The 15,522-nt window shown below is 33.2% G+C and overlaps 1 protein-coding gene across 6 annotated transcripts in view; it reads right to left on the bottom strand.

Annotated features, from left to right (window-relative positions):
* Positions 1-15,522, bottom strand: part of CDH18 (cadherin 18) — a 990,219-nt gene that overhangs the window by 40,390 nt on the left and 934,307 nt on the right. The window lies entirely within an intron of this gene.

Below are 15,522 nucleotides of genomic sequence, written 5' to 3'. Positions count from 1 at the left end.
TTAGAGGCTTGGTTTAAAACAAATCTCCTTAATACTGTAGCTTGTCACTAGCTCCATATGCTGCAACAGGACTTTTGGCAAAAGACAACTTTATGATGGCACTCTTTGCTAGAACTCATTAACTTACGGAAAAATGAAAAATGAACACCAAGGCATGACATGAATGCTAAAATGATATTTTGTTATATCAAGGAAATTACATGTTATTCAGGAACTGGGGTGGGAGAAAGTTGTCAGAATTCATTGTATGCTGTCAGAGTCTAAGGGATGAACAATTGGTTTGATCATTAAGAAAAGCATAGCAGTTGGTAAAAAAAAATTACATAATCTTTAAAAAGTTTGAGTTTTCAAATTTAAATAAACTTGGAGAAAATAAAAAATTACCATTTTTGCACAAAGAATAATTTTCTTCTTATAGAAAAAAATGCATGCAGTGTGTGATGTTAAGTCATACGTGGGGGAGAAATAATCATTGAAATCAGAACATAACATAGAATTAATGTATAACTCTGGCAGATATCAAAATATTATAGCTAACATCTTAAATAACTCTTAAACACAGTCTTTCCATTTTTCAGTAAGTTTATTAATTTTGAGATGTGAGGAAAAGGCAAATGTTTAGTTTATTTTACATGTTAAAGCTATAAATGCAGAATTAATAATGGGAAATTAAATATGTATATTTTTATTTCTGATATTTCTGTCATTATTTTTAAAAAATCCAAAATTAAAATAGATTAATTTTAAAAAGTAATTTTAAAAAGTATTACTAAAACAAAAGACATAAAATCTAAATAAATGTATCAATTTATCAAAGTAGAACATGAGAAGTTGAAAAAAAGGGGGCATGGTTATACATAGACATATACAGAAGATACTAAAACTAGTAAGAATATGGATGGAATAAAAAATACCCTAGGTGGCTCTAAAAGGAATAGAAAATCTGAGGAGTACTACAGTAACTAAAGAAAATCAAATTTCATTTAAAACATAATTTTTCTAAAGCAAAAAAAAAAAATCATTTCCAGATTATTTTACCTAAAGTTAAAGAAACAGGTAATTTCAGTCCTATACATCTTTTTCCCAGAAAATGGAAGAAGGAGGAGATACTTGAAAGTTTGTTTTCTGTGGCTTGTGACCTGTCAATATCAATACCAGACATTCTCACTCATGAGAGATTTTACACGTAAATAGCCTAAACAAAATGAGAGCAAACCCAATCCACTGGCGTGTAAAAAAGAAAAAAAATCTGTCTTTATCAGTTTGGTTCCACACTTGTTTTGTTTAACGTTAAAGGAAGAAGGAAGGAAGGAAAATACAAAGAAAGAAATGAGGAAGGACATTTTAAAAAGCGTAAAAATTATTCACAGGGTTAATGAATTAAAGGATGGACAAACAAAAATAATCATCTCAACACATACAGAAAAACCAAGAAATAGAATGTAATATCCATAGATGATAAACACAATGAAACCAAGCAAAAAAAACAAAAACAAAAACTCTCAGCGAATAAGTAGAAATGTGCCTTCTCCTACTGATTAAGGGCACACTAAACAAACAACAAAACTACAGCGTACATTATTCTTAATGTTGAAAAACTAACTAGAGTTAATTAACAAAGCTATAAGGAAGCTAGAAATAAATCTAACAAAGGATGTGAAAGACCTATATGCAGACCACTTTATTGAGGTGTCATATTAGTTTAGCTTATTTAGACTTCATTAAAGAAATTAAGAGCTATATCATGTGTGTGGTTAGGAAGACGCAAAATCACAAATAAAACCAACCCTTCTGAATTGACGTGTGTATTCAGTGTAATCTGTTGCAAATCCCAATGTCCATAGAATTAAAAGCTGATTCTAAAGTTTATAAGTACTAAAATTATTTAGACTTGTATGGAAAAGAACAATAAAGTGTACTTGCTCTACAATTCACCAAGGTTTATTATAGGATATTCACGGCCTTACTCTTGCCGGTATATAAATAGATCTCTTCTACTCTAAATGTCAGATATGATTTTTTTCATGTATTCCTATATTTCCCACTAGGTACTTGCTCACCTTTCCAGAGCAGACAAAAGTAATCTGTTCTAGAAACCTGAGGCAAGAATAATTTTATTGGCTCTAATCATTAGTATCAGCAGCCTTAATTGTCCCTGAGTAAATAGTTCTCTGTTATTTTCTGAGCAGGCAGAATTATAAGCAACCTTAGTGAAGTTAGGAAAAAAAGAAAAAGAAAGAAAGAAACCTGTTTTGTAGAAGATTCTGGAAAGATTACATCTTGACGAAAGGCTAGAATAAAAGAACAAGTAGCATCTGATCTTGTTCAACATTCACCTTCTCCCTGTCCCCACTCTGTCTTGCTCATGCTGAACCCTGGACTGGGACTGGCCTTCCACTCATTCCATACTGGGGTACAGGAAACTCAGTTCTTCTCAATTCTTCTAGATGGAAATAGACTCTATGTTGGTCGAATATTATTTTATTACTCCAATGTATAATTACTATTCCATAACTTACTGATTAAAAGCACAGCGTTTACCATCAGACAAAACCTGTTTATCTGTAGACCTACTACCCTTATGTGTTCTGTGGGGAAGCTGAACTGAATTTAACCTTGGTGTGGTTATGACTAATGATCTGTGTACCATGCCCTGCCAGGGGCAACCGCAGGAGGTACTGATGAAGTTAGGAAAAACAGAATGTTGGAGTAAGCTTACTGTCATTACCAATGCAAATTGAATACCTGCAGTCTATTTACTAAAAGTAGCATGATGTGTAAAAACTGTGGCTTTAATTCCAGATAATTAGAGGTTGAAAACCCACTATGGCTTTGTATCCTCTTGCAGTCTACCTGCCCGCATTCTGGTATTTTCTGCTCAGTAATAAAATTAGCTAATTCTAAATTAGGAAACTGGCAAGTTCTTTTGGGTTTCTCTTCTTTCTTTCCCACAGCCACTGGGTTAGTATGTTACCCTTCAAATGACAATAACTTTACCTATAAAATGTGAACATATTCACGTGTGTTCGTGTGTTTGAAGCATTTCCTTCTGTTCCTGAAGTTCTTAATGCAACATTTCTGTTATTGCTATTGTTACTTTTATCTTCATGCTTTATTTCTAGCAATTGTTTTTTTTTTAAATAGATGTATAATTGGCATACAATATTAGATTAGTTTCGGGTGTACAAGAACATAAGTGATGTGGCAATTACATACATTACAAAATGCTCACCATGGTAAGTGTAGTTACCATGTGTCCTCATACAAAGTTATAATATTACTGATTACATTCCCCAGGCTGCAATTATTTATGTTAGAATTGGAGATCTGTACTTAATCCATTCAGCTGTATTGTCTACCCACCCTCCTGCACACCTTTCTTCCTCTCTGGCAATCGTCAGTTTTTTCTCCGTATTTATGAGTCTGTTTCTGTTTTTGTTTGTTCAATTTTAAGTCATTTTGATGGCAGAGTAAATAAAACACATTGGAATCTGACAAATTTAAATATGAATCCCCTTTCCAGCCCTCTATTTAGGAACATGAAATTTGGAAAGTTATTTATTATTTCTATGCCTTCATTACTTAATCTGCAATGAGTTATTTAACTTGCCAAATTGTGTTTCTGAGAAACAATTAAGGAAATCATGTAAATTTTAAAATACTGATCCTGGGAGAGAGCAGACTGCACATTTGAATCCTTTCTGAAGATCAAAAACAAAACAAAACAAAAACAAAACACAATGGGCTGGCAATCCTATACATATGATTTCTAGCAGAAACTACACTATTTAAAAATCATCCATGTTTTACCCAATACCAATGTAAAAGCAGCTCACATTAGCAGAGTGCTGTCTGTGCAGATAGTGATGCAGTGAAAGTCTTGGTATACGGTATTTCCGTGCAATTGCAAGTTTGATGCTATGATTTTTAGAGGATTTTCCATAACTTGGGGAACAATCCATTTTATCCAGTGAGCACATAAGTCTGATATGTGCATGTCACTATGATGGGCTCTAGCGAACACAGAGCAATGAAATATACCACTCCCGTAGATTCACCATTATCAATATAGAAGAAAACAAATTAAATATTAATATTTTTTCAATTTGTTCTCTTTAAAATTGTGACTTAAGTGTTCAATTTATTTTTATCCCACAGTCGTTATGACTTAAATATTTCCCTCCTAAAACTCTAAATCATGACCATTAGAATATGTAGTATAGTTTACTAGGGAATTCAACAGATGTCTAATCTAAATATTCATATTCCAAGTTAGTATTAAATACTTTTAAATGTATAAATTTAGACTAGTGCAAATTTTCTTTTTTTTAAGATTTTATTTATTTATTTGAGAGAGAATGAGAGATAGAGAGCACGAGAGGGAAGAGGGTCAGAGGGAGAAGCAGACTCCCTGCTGAGCAGGGAGCCCGATGCGGGACTCGATCCCGGGACTCCAGGATCATGACCTGAGCCGAAGGCAGTCGCTTAACCAACTGAGCCACCCAGGCGCCCTAGTGCAAATTTTCTTGTCTGTAAAATGTATTTTCCTCAAAATGTGCTTTCATTCAATCAAAATGTAAAACCTCATATATTACAATAGTAAATTGCAGTGATTATGAATTTAATTAAATAATCACATTTATATCTGTCTATGATTCATAAATGCCCATGCTTATGAGGATGTGTTTCCAACTGTGTGTTACAAATGTGTTTAATTAAAGTTTTTTTTTTCTTTTTTTTTCTGGTCTGTGTTTCTTTGATTTCTATTAAAAGTTTTCATTAAAAGTAGGTATGTATAAACCAAACAGTCTGAACGTTCATGAATCATTCCTGTGAACTGAGGTTAGACCATTTTAAAATGTTAGGCTAATATTTTATTAACAAATATGTTTCTAATATTTCCTTAAATAAAAATAAGTACATAAAAATAAATTTTGCAAACTAGTACTCAAATGAAACTGAATTTTTAAAAAATATTTATTTATTTATTTTATTAAAGGGCTGGGCAGAGAGAGAATCCTGAAGCAGACGCCCCACTGAGTGTGGAGCCCGATGTGGGTTTTGATCTCACCACCCCGAAATCATGAACTGAGTGGAAACCAAGGATCAGCCACTTAACTGACTGAGCCACCAAGGCGTCCCTGAAAATTCTCATTCAATCTATTTGTTTGGAAATGAGACTGTTATGCTCTTTTTAACTGGTATTTTGAAATTTGTATGTAAAAGTCATATATCAGTTTTAGGCAAAAAACTAAGATAAAATAACTAATAGGTGATAGATACTCCTTACTAATATGAGTGTCTAATCTATTTAAGAACTGTTTTATGGCTAAAACCGTCACAATGCCTTGTACAAGCCTGGCGTGCTGCAGATACGCCCTTTCTCTCACCTCCCTTCCTTCTTTGTATCTTGTTTAAATACTGAGAAACCGAATATTGTATTCAAAATAATTTGTTATAATGGATAAGTAAGAATTCATATCTGGTATCTAACTGATTAACTCTTAAATGTTTCTTTCTTGTTGCCAAATAAAAAGGCTTAAAATAAAACATTCTATGACATTTATAAGATAAAAAATTGAACTGACCCTATACATTTTAAATCCTTTAATTTTATTTTATTTTTTATTTTTTATTTATTTTATTTTTTTAAAGACTTTATTTATTTATTCATGAGAGAGAGAGAGAGAGGCAGAGGGAAAAGCAGGCTCCCAAGGAGCAGGGAGCCCAATGCAGGACTCGATTCCAGGACTCTGGGATCATGACCTGAATTGAAGGCAGACGCTTAACCATCTGAGCCACCCAGGCGCCCACTTATTTTACAGTAGTTCAAAAAACCTGGTAGTTGTCTAGAAGCTCTTTCAAAAATTACTAAGTATTTAGAAACACATCACCCCAAACTCAATGTATTTATGCGGTTTTTTGTCAGTTTGCTGTATAAAATTTTATTAATGGCCCCATCATCATAAAGAACTCACTTTGAAGTGAATCACCTAAAAGGAGTCTCAATTCTCTTATGATATTTTTTTCCTCTTTACCCCTAAATCCTCCAGAAATTCCCAAAATGTCTTAGTATTTTTGCCTGAGACTAAATAAGTGGGAAGCTGCTAAAGTTTAAATTACACCTCTGATTTTAGGAATAAATGCTGTTTTGTTCTTTAAGTTAGAACCATAAAGTCAAAGTAATTCACCTCTAAGTGAAATTAATTACATCGGGATGACGCATTTGCTATTGATTATAAAATAAATTGAAAAATAGTTCAAAAAAATCTCTTAAAATTGGCCCATTCAATTGCATGAAAGAATCTAAAAAAGGTACCATTTATTTTCTAATTTTTGTGATAATTCAGAGTTTTTACATTTACTTTCCTTCTTGGTCTATTCATCTATAGTGTCTGTGATCATCGAGTTTTCATCTTTATTGAGTCCCCACAAATTCAGCTTGTGATCAAATATCATGCTATCCTGTGAACTATATTTGCAATCATATGTTGTTATGCTGCCAGAAGTTCACTAATAGAATGGACCATCGTTTTGCATTTTTTGGGGGGTAAGCAATGTAAGGATAATAAAATTTTTCTTATCTGATACAGTCAGCATTCAAAAGTGGTTTTGTTAATTACAGAAAAACAACTAACATAGAATATCATTAATGAAAATTATATATATATATATATATATTTTTTTTTTCCAAACGTTTGTACTAAAATATCCGAATGTCTAATCATTCAGCAATCTCAACTCTGGTGTAGAGATAAGGCCTTATCTCTGAGAATGGATCTGCTGCTGCTTGGGGTTCAGCATCACCATTCTTAAAAAAAATTACACTTGTTGCATCATCTTTGGGCCCCAAATTTATTCCAAGGGAAGGAAGGACATGAAGATATGTTCAAAACAGTTTAAACACAGTAACATTTTAATGAAATTCCCTGAAATATTATAATAGTCTTATTTTTAGCTAAAACCACTTTTATCAAATCTTAGGAAAACTTAAGCTTGAACTACACAAATCCTGATTCCATTATGCACATCTATGACATTCTTTGGTGTAATATTTAAATAAATTAAATAATTACAAAGATAAAGTTAACAGGTTTTGAAATAGAATTTAAGAATGTAAAATTCAGATTTTGGCCAGAAATAGCAACTGATACCAGACTAACCTGCTGTCATAAGTGACTATAAAACTGAAATTACATGAAGATATTCTTCTCATACTTTGGCAAATGGACACTGAAGAACTATGCTACTTGAGAGCAGAGAGAACCATAAGCTGAATGCAAGGATCTCCTCCAGCTTTGATTACGTTCATCATAACCACGTGGGATATATTCCAAGAAGGAAAGGCTGGTTGTTTAACATTTAAAAATCAATGAAAATAATTCACCACACACACATAATTATTTCAATAGATGCAGAAAAATATAACAAAACATAACACCGTATTTGATTTAAATAGAAAAAAAAGCAATCAGTAAAGTAAGAATGGAAGAGACTTCCTCAACCTGAATAATTGTATAACAAAAACCTATAACTGTCATACTTACAAGAGAAAGATTGAATGTTTTAACCTAAGCATCAGAAAAAAAAAAAGGCAGGGATATATCCTGTAGCAATTCTCCTGGGAATCATATTAAAGCTTATAGTCAGTGTAATTAGAGAAAGAAATAAATGTTATGCCAATTGCAAAGTTAGAAACAAATCTATATTTCTTTAGAGGGGATCATCCGTATACAAAACACCAAATAATCTACAAAAAGCTGCTACTGCTAATATGAGAGTTACCAATATTGTAGGATACAAACTTATATTAACATCTACTTCTACAATAATAAAAATAAAGAAACATTTAAATAAATATCAAATTTATGTAACATGAGAAAAATGAAACCAAATAAAATATGTTCAGCATCTGTATGCTGAAACCTACAAATATTACTAAGATAAATTTAAAACGCCTAGTTAAGTGGAAACATATATTATGTTCGTAGATAAAAGACTCAATATTTTTGAGACATCCATTCTCCCAAGCGTGAACTATAGATTAGTTGCAATACGATAAAAATTCCAGCTGATATTGTTGAAGAATCTGACAAGCTGATACTAAAATTTATCTGAAAATGTCCTAAGTTGGCCCAATTTTGATGAAAGAATGATGCTGAACTTAATTTTAAGTGTTAGTAAGTAGACACAATAATCAAGACAATAATATTGCATAAGACTGTGTGGATGTATGTATAGTGTTATATAATATATGCTTATATGATTAGTGGTACATACAAAAGAGAGAGTTAATCAAAAACAAAAGTGGTCAAGTGTTAATGGACAAAGTTGCCATGATTATTAAATGGAGAAATGGCATTTATAACAAATAATGGATTCACTGGAAATTAAATGTGAAGTAAATTAAACTTGACCCTTATTGCATATAAAATATCACTCAAAGTAAGCCTTAGACCAAAATACAAAACCTTCAATTTAAATATACAAGAACAGATAGGGTAAATATTTTGTTACCTTGTGTTTAGTAAATAATTCGCTAAAATGTGTTGAGATTCATATACAAGATATTAAAACATCTTTTCTGGAACCATTAAATTCTTACAATTTCAAGAAACACAAAAGCTGAGACTTTAGGACAGCTAATATAATTTTGGAATTGAAAAAAAGCATATTTTAGAGTGGAATTTTTCTGCATAAAATGAAATATATTTAGGGAGCTTTAACTCATATATTAAACATACATACTAATTTCTGGGTCAATCACTGATTATAGTTATGTATTTATTAAAAACATGTTAAACATTCTCTTTGAAAAACATTTGAGAATACTTCTGAGAATATATTATATGCCCTGGGTGTATGTGTACCCAAGTTACATATATTGAGAAGTTTTCATATTTAAAATAGGAAACATGTATACAACATGTTATATTAGCAATATTATTAATAGATGAAGCTATAACAACTGAAATACATTGGGGTTTTAAAACATGAATTAAAATAGATTTATTTTCTCATCATAGAGAAAATAAAAAAAAGAAAAAACTTCAACTGTATTTCTTTACCTGAATGAATCTTAAAAACATAGCACTGAGGAAAAAACCAAAGAAAGTGCATATAATATTAACCTATCTATATATAATATCCATGAGCCAAAGATGTAGTTATGTACATATATATATATATACATATATATATATACACACACATATATATATGTCCAAAATGTATTTGGTAAAACTATAAAGAAAAGAAAGGGACAAATAACACTAAATTCAATATTGATAAGCTCTGGAATAAAGAAGGATTTAATAGTGAGGTGTATTTACTTATTTATTTATTTTAAGATTTTACTTTTTATTTGCGAGAGAGTGAGTGAGAGGGAGTGCCACAGGGTGGGGTAGAGGGAGAGGGAGAGGGACAGAGAGAATCTGGAGCTGACTCCATGCTGAGATCTCACTACCCTGAGATCCTGAGGTGAGCAGAAGCCAAGAGGCTGATGCTTAACCGACTGAGCCACCCACTCACCTCTAGGGGGTGTATTTAAAGCCTTATTTCTTTGAGGTGAGTGGCTCTGAAATTGGTGTTCATTTTATTATTTAGACTGACACATACTTAAGATATCAATATATTTGACATATATTATAATTCTAACTGGAAAACATTTGGTACAATTACTTTAATTTATCCAAATATTAACAGAGATATATGTGTGTATACATAACATACACACACCTCATATATGGACACACAACTTCATTCATGATATCAAGTTATAGTCTAATTTTCAACTAAGCACAGTTTTCATTGTTTTATTTATCAATGTCTTCCTTTATGGGTTGTACAATTTGTATTTTTATAAAATTTTCTCTATTCCAAAGTCACGGTAATAATATCCTACATTTCATTTAAAATTTTAGGTTTATCTTCTATGCACTGGAATTACTTAGTTTGCATAGTTGTAAGGTACATAATTTTACTTTCTTTGCAGAACCAGATAATATAGCTCTGTCTTCACCTGTTTGTTGAGCTGTCCATCTATTCTCCTTACTGACTTGCAAACAACTCTGTCTTGTAGCAATTTGACTGTATGGTTCTTAGAAAATATATCTTGTATCAACACATTTTTTTTAATTGTTACATGGTTTAGTATGTCATTAATGTCAATATATTTTGCTCTGTATGCTTGAAAATGATATGTATTCTTTAGGGCCCTGGGTGGCTCCGTCAGTTGAGCACCTGACTCTTTTTTTTTTTTTTTTTGGCTCAGATCATGATCTCAGGATCTCGGGATGGAACCCTGCATTAGGCTCTGTGCTCAGCGGGATGTCTGCTCTAGGATTCTCCCTCTCCCACTGCCCCTCCCCCTGCTCGCAATCTCTCTCTAAAATAAATTATTTTATTTTAAAACTTTCTATATCTTTATATCTCATATGTACCTATTACAAGTAGCATAAGAGGATTTTATTTTTCCTTACTTCACTTCAGTATGGTAATTTTTTTTAATAGGAGGGTTTATTACAATTACACCACTTTGGTTAATATATATTTTTACCACTGTATTGTGTACTTCAAATTTGTCTTAAAATTTTTTTATCACTCCTAATATTATTTTCCAGTATTTTAAGGTTTTATCCTGTTATGTCTTCTAATTTTAAATCTGTTTACTAAATTTATTTTCTTTTCTTAACCCAGAAATATTAACATGCTTGGGTATCTCTGGAAAATATAAGAACAATAAACAGTTTACTCTCTTTCTATACATTTAATAACTTTTAAGTGCTTTAATTGGATGAAGTTTCTCAAATTTGTGCCTATAAGTGATGATGATGATGATGATTGATGATGATGATGATATTTGTGGGTTTGTTCATCTGTCAAATTTGACAATTTATTATTACAAAGAAAGGTGTTCTCATGTGTACCACTTTCTTTGTCATTATTCCTTATTGAAACTTACACAATCCTTTTGAGATAATTTTCTTTCTTTTAATGAATCATTCAACAGCAATGTACTTTCTCAATTTTGGTTGTTTGAAAGTTTTTCTGTATGACATATTTTATGTTTCTGTTATTACAGTTATTGAGGCCAAGGTGATCTAAAATGATTTGTAAGAAGTGTCATATACACAATTTCTGATGGGTAACATTTTCACATTTTTCATTCCCTCTACCCAGAACTAAAGTAAAAACAGAAGATATGTATTACCTTTATCCTTTGTTTGGCAGTGTATGTATGTGTGTCTATCTTGAGTCATTCATTATGAGTATCATGTTTTGGAGTCTCAATTTATTTGGGAATATCTTTTCTGAACAACATATGAAACAACAGATGTTGGAGAGGATGTGTAGAAAGGAGAACCCTCTTACACTGTTGGAATGCAAACCAGTGCAGCCTATTCTGGAAAACAATATTGGTGTTCCTCAAAGGGTGAAAAATAGAACTACCCTATGACCCAGGAATTGCACTACTAAGTATTTCCCCAAAGGATACAAAAACACTAATTCAAAGGAACACATGCACCTTAATGCTTATAGCAGCATTATCAGCAATAGCCAAATTATGGAAAGAGCCCAAATGTCCATCAACTGGCATATGGATAAAGAAGATGTGGTGTATAAGTGTGTGTGTCCATCAACTGGCATATGGATAAAGAAGATGTGGTGTATAAGTGTGTGTGTATGTGTGTGTGTGTGTGTGTGTACTTATAATGGAATATTACTCAACCATCAAAAAGAATGAAATCTTGCCATTTGCAATGATGTGGATGGAGCTAGAGTGTATTATGCTAAACAAAATAAGTCAGTCAGAAAAAGACAAATACCATATAATTTCATTCATATGTGGAATTTAAGAAACAAAACAGATGAACGGGGTGGGGGGGGGGAGAGGGAAGTAAACCAAGAAACAGACCCTTAACTATAGAGAACTAACTGGTGGTTACCAGAGGTGAGGTGAGTGGGGGATGGGCTAAATGGGTGATGGGTATTAAGGAGGGCACTTGTGATGAGCATTGTTGTATGTAAGTGATGAATCACTAAACTCTACTCCTGAAAATAATATTTACCCTGTATGTAGCTAACTGGAGTTTGAATAAAAACTTGGAAGGAAAAGAGAGCTACATGGTACTACTTATTTAAAAAGGAATATTTTAGTAGTTCTCTGGATAATAGATTAAAAGAAGCTAGGGTTAAGTGCAAAAGCCTATTTTGGAAGCTACTACAGTATTCCAGCTGAGGGGTGATGGTTATTTGGACAGGGATGGGAATGATGGAAATGTTATGAAGTAGTTGAGTTATGGATATTTTTTAAAGTATAGTTGATAGAAGTTTCTGATGAATTGGATGTGTAGCATGAGAGGAAAAGGGGAGCCAAATATGACACTGAGTGATTTTCATGAGCAATCTGGACTACAGCCATTATTATTGAGAGAGATAACGCCTCTGGAGGAGTAGATCTGGAGAGAAATTGGATTTTGAGGAAACTATTTACTTGGAGCATTTTGAGTTTGAGAACTCTGAGAAGAGATTAGAGTGGCTAAAATGGAATTCGGGGAAAAAGTGGATGCATATGTAAATTTCAGAGTCATCTACATATAGATATTATAGAAATCCATTAGACTGAATGAGATTATGTGGGCAATAACTCCAGGTAGGTCTAAGGTTTGGAAATCAGGATGCCCCACTATTCAATGAATGGAGAGATGAGAAGGAACTAAGAAGCACACTGAGGTAGAAGAACCAGTGAAGGAAGAAGAGCATCTAGAGAATGCTATGTCTATAAGCCAAAGTAAGAGCCTGTTTCTTGAAAAAGTTGTCCATTGTGCCGAATATTGCTCCTTTGCTGAGCAAATGGAGGAGAAAATTATACTTCATATTTTAGAATATGGAGGACAAATATAATTTTGGTGAAGTAGTAAAGACAAGTCTTTTAAGAATGGATTTTTTTAAAGATTTTATTTATTTATTTGGCTGAGAGAAAGCACAAATAAACAGAGCTTCAGGCAGAGGGAGAGGGAGAAGCAGGCTCCCAAGGAGCAGGGAGCCCGATGCGGGACTCAATCCCAGGACCTTGGGATCATGCCCTGAGCCGAAAGGCAGACACCTAACCGACTGAGCCACCCAGGCGCCCTTAAGAGTGGATTTTAAAGAGCATGGGGATAGACAGTGCAGGGTGTGAATACAGGCAACTCTTTCAAGAAGTTTATTAGGAAAGGGAATCGGATAATACAGTTGTATCTGGCTTTGGAAACACTAAATCAAGGTAGGTTCTCAGTTTTTGTTTGCTTGAGTACATTTTATTTTCAGATAGAATTAAAGTCTATTTTTGAGGACAGAGGAATTATGGAGGGGGAACATGAAGATAAAGGAGAGGAATTAATTGACAGTTCAGTGACCGAGTGAACAAGAAAGATGACGATTTAGGGCCTGCATGAAGGGATGGCCATAAACATTGTATGGAGAGCTCACACACAGCACCTTGAAGGAAGCCAGATTTACGGAAACTAATGCCCACAGTATTAGCTAGGCTGCTAGAGCTAATGGCAGGGAACTGTGGAAACCCTCTTCTGATTGTTCTTTTTGATAAGCACTAGAGAAGCAAGATCACCTGATACATGTAAGGAAATTGGAAAAGGTATTGGAAATTTGAAGAGCCAGGAAAACTATAAAAGAAATATCTGGCCGCGCTGCAAATAATTGTTTCAGTTATTCAAGTTCCTTTTGAATAAAGAAATTTGTTCCCATTCTTCTAGAATTTGATACTGAGATTGGGATAGTGCACATTTTAAGAACTCAAATGTATCGGCATATTACACAAAAAAACAACAAAAAATAGAACGTAGTATATATTATAATCGCCTCACCCAAATTCTCCCCATGGGTAAAACTCAAAAGAGGTTTGAATGGAAATGGCCTGCAAGTAAAGATAAGAAGTGGGTCTTGATGGTCCTGAGCCAATGTGAATAACCCCATACATTTTGCCATAATTTATCTACTTATGGGCACATATTATGTATTAAATACAATTTTTAAAAACAGTGAATGGAGATTAAGTTCAGACCTAATTGGAGCAACATTTTTAAAAATATTTTATTTATTTATTTGAGAGAGCGAGCAAGCAAGAGAGAGCACGAGGAGGGGGAGGGGCAAAGGAGAGGGAGAAGCAGACTCCCTGCTAAGCAGGGACCTGGAAGTGAGGCTCCATCAAACCCCGGATCATGACCTGAGCTGAAGGCAAATGCTTAACCCATTGAGCTACCCAGGTACCCCTGGAGCAATATTTGTAATGAATGTCTGAAGTGACAATTTATCTCACCCTGGATGTGAATGAGGATGAGTGAAATCCAGTTTCAGGTGGCACTCATCCTGTTACCATACAGCAAGTTAGCACAGTCCTTCTCGCTTGTTACTATAATATAGCAACACTAAAGCAAAAGACGAGATAACAAGGAATGCAAAAAAGAAAAAAATCACAGAAAAATAGAGATAGGGACCTGATCAAGATAACCCTGAAGCCTAATTTACCTATGAACTTTACAGGTATATGGGCCAATAAATTTCTTTTAAATCTTAAAACAAATTGAATTATTTTTAGATATTTTGTACATATCTGTTCCATGACAACAGGTAATTAATACACTGACATATACATTATAAACAAATATTTCATAAAAGTATTTTGTTTTATTACTTTTGATCCTTGGTTAAAGCAATACCAATTTCTTTGGGTGCTCTTCCCTTTGTCTGCCAGGGAAAAGTGTCAAATAGGATCCTTTTGTATATTAAGGGGAATTACTGATATGAACACATTTGTGAAAGGCAAATTTATCATATCAAAATAAGCACGCTGCCAATAGCAAAATAATGTGTAGAAGCTAGAGGGACTTAAAGCCACTCACTCTTCAGTAATGGAATTTTGTATTGGTAGATGCTGCTGCTAACAAAAATTTATTTCAGGCAAAGAGGAATGAATTCATAAAATCTAAATTTAATTTCCATCACCTAAAGTTACAATTAGATTAAATTTGAAATCTGTGGATCCTAATCTTTGAATATGTTTGCATGAGAATTGAGGGGAAAAAAAAACAAGAAAGAGTCAACAAATAAACAGCACGTAAACATTGATTTCTGGACTGAGTAATGCATATAATTTGTTTAGAGAAGGAAACAGAGAGCTGAAGAAAACATCGTAACAGTGCAAAAAACAAGTAGTGCTGTTCTTTAATTTGTGAACTCTGGTAAGAGCCGAAACCTTTTAGACTCATTAGAAGTATGAATAGAGTACCAGCTCCCTGACTTTGGCTCCTGTGGAAATACAACTGTCAGCCAAGCAATGAACAATGGGGGTCCCATTTCAGGGTATTTATCAGGATAAGCTCTCACATATGGTGCACAGAACAAGGAGAAATAATTAGAGAAATAGATATTTTAGGCAAAATGGGAAATGTACATAATTTAGTGATCATTGAACTGTGTAGTAAGTCATGAAGTTTTTGGGCAGTTAAGGTTGGTACAGAG

The sequence above is a fragment of the Callorhinus ursinus genome, unplaced genomic scaffold, assembly GCF_003265705.2.
Source record: "Callorhinus ursinus isolate GAN/ISIS: 27379988/994484 unplaced genomic scaffold, GSC_fseal_2.0 scaffold3, whole genome shotgun sequence".
Classification (NCBI taxonomy): Eukaryota; Metazoa; Chordata; class Mammalia; order Carnivora; family Otariidae; genus Callorhinus; species Callorhinus ursinus.
This window is presented reverse-complemented; position numbering and strand designations above follow the sequence as displayed.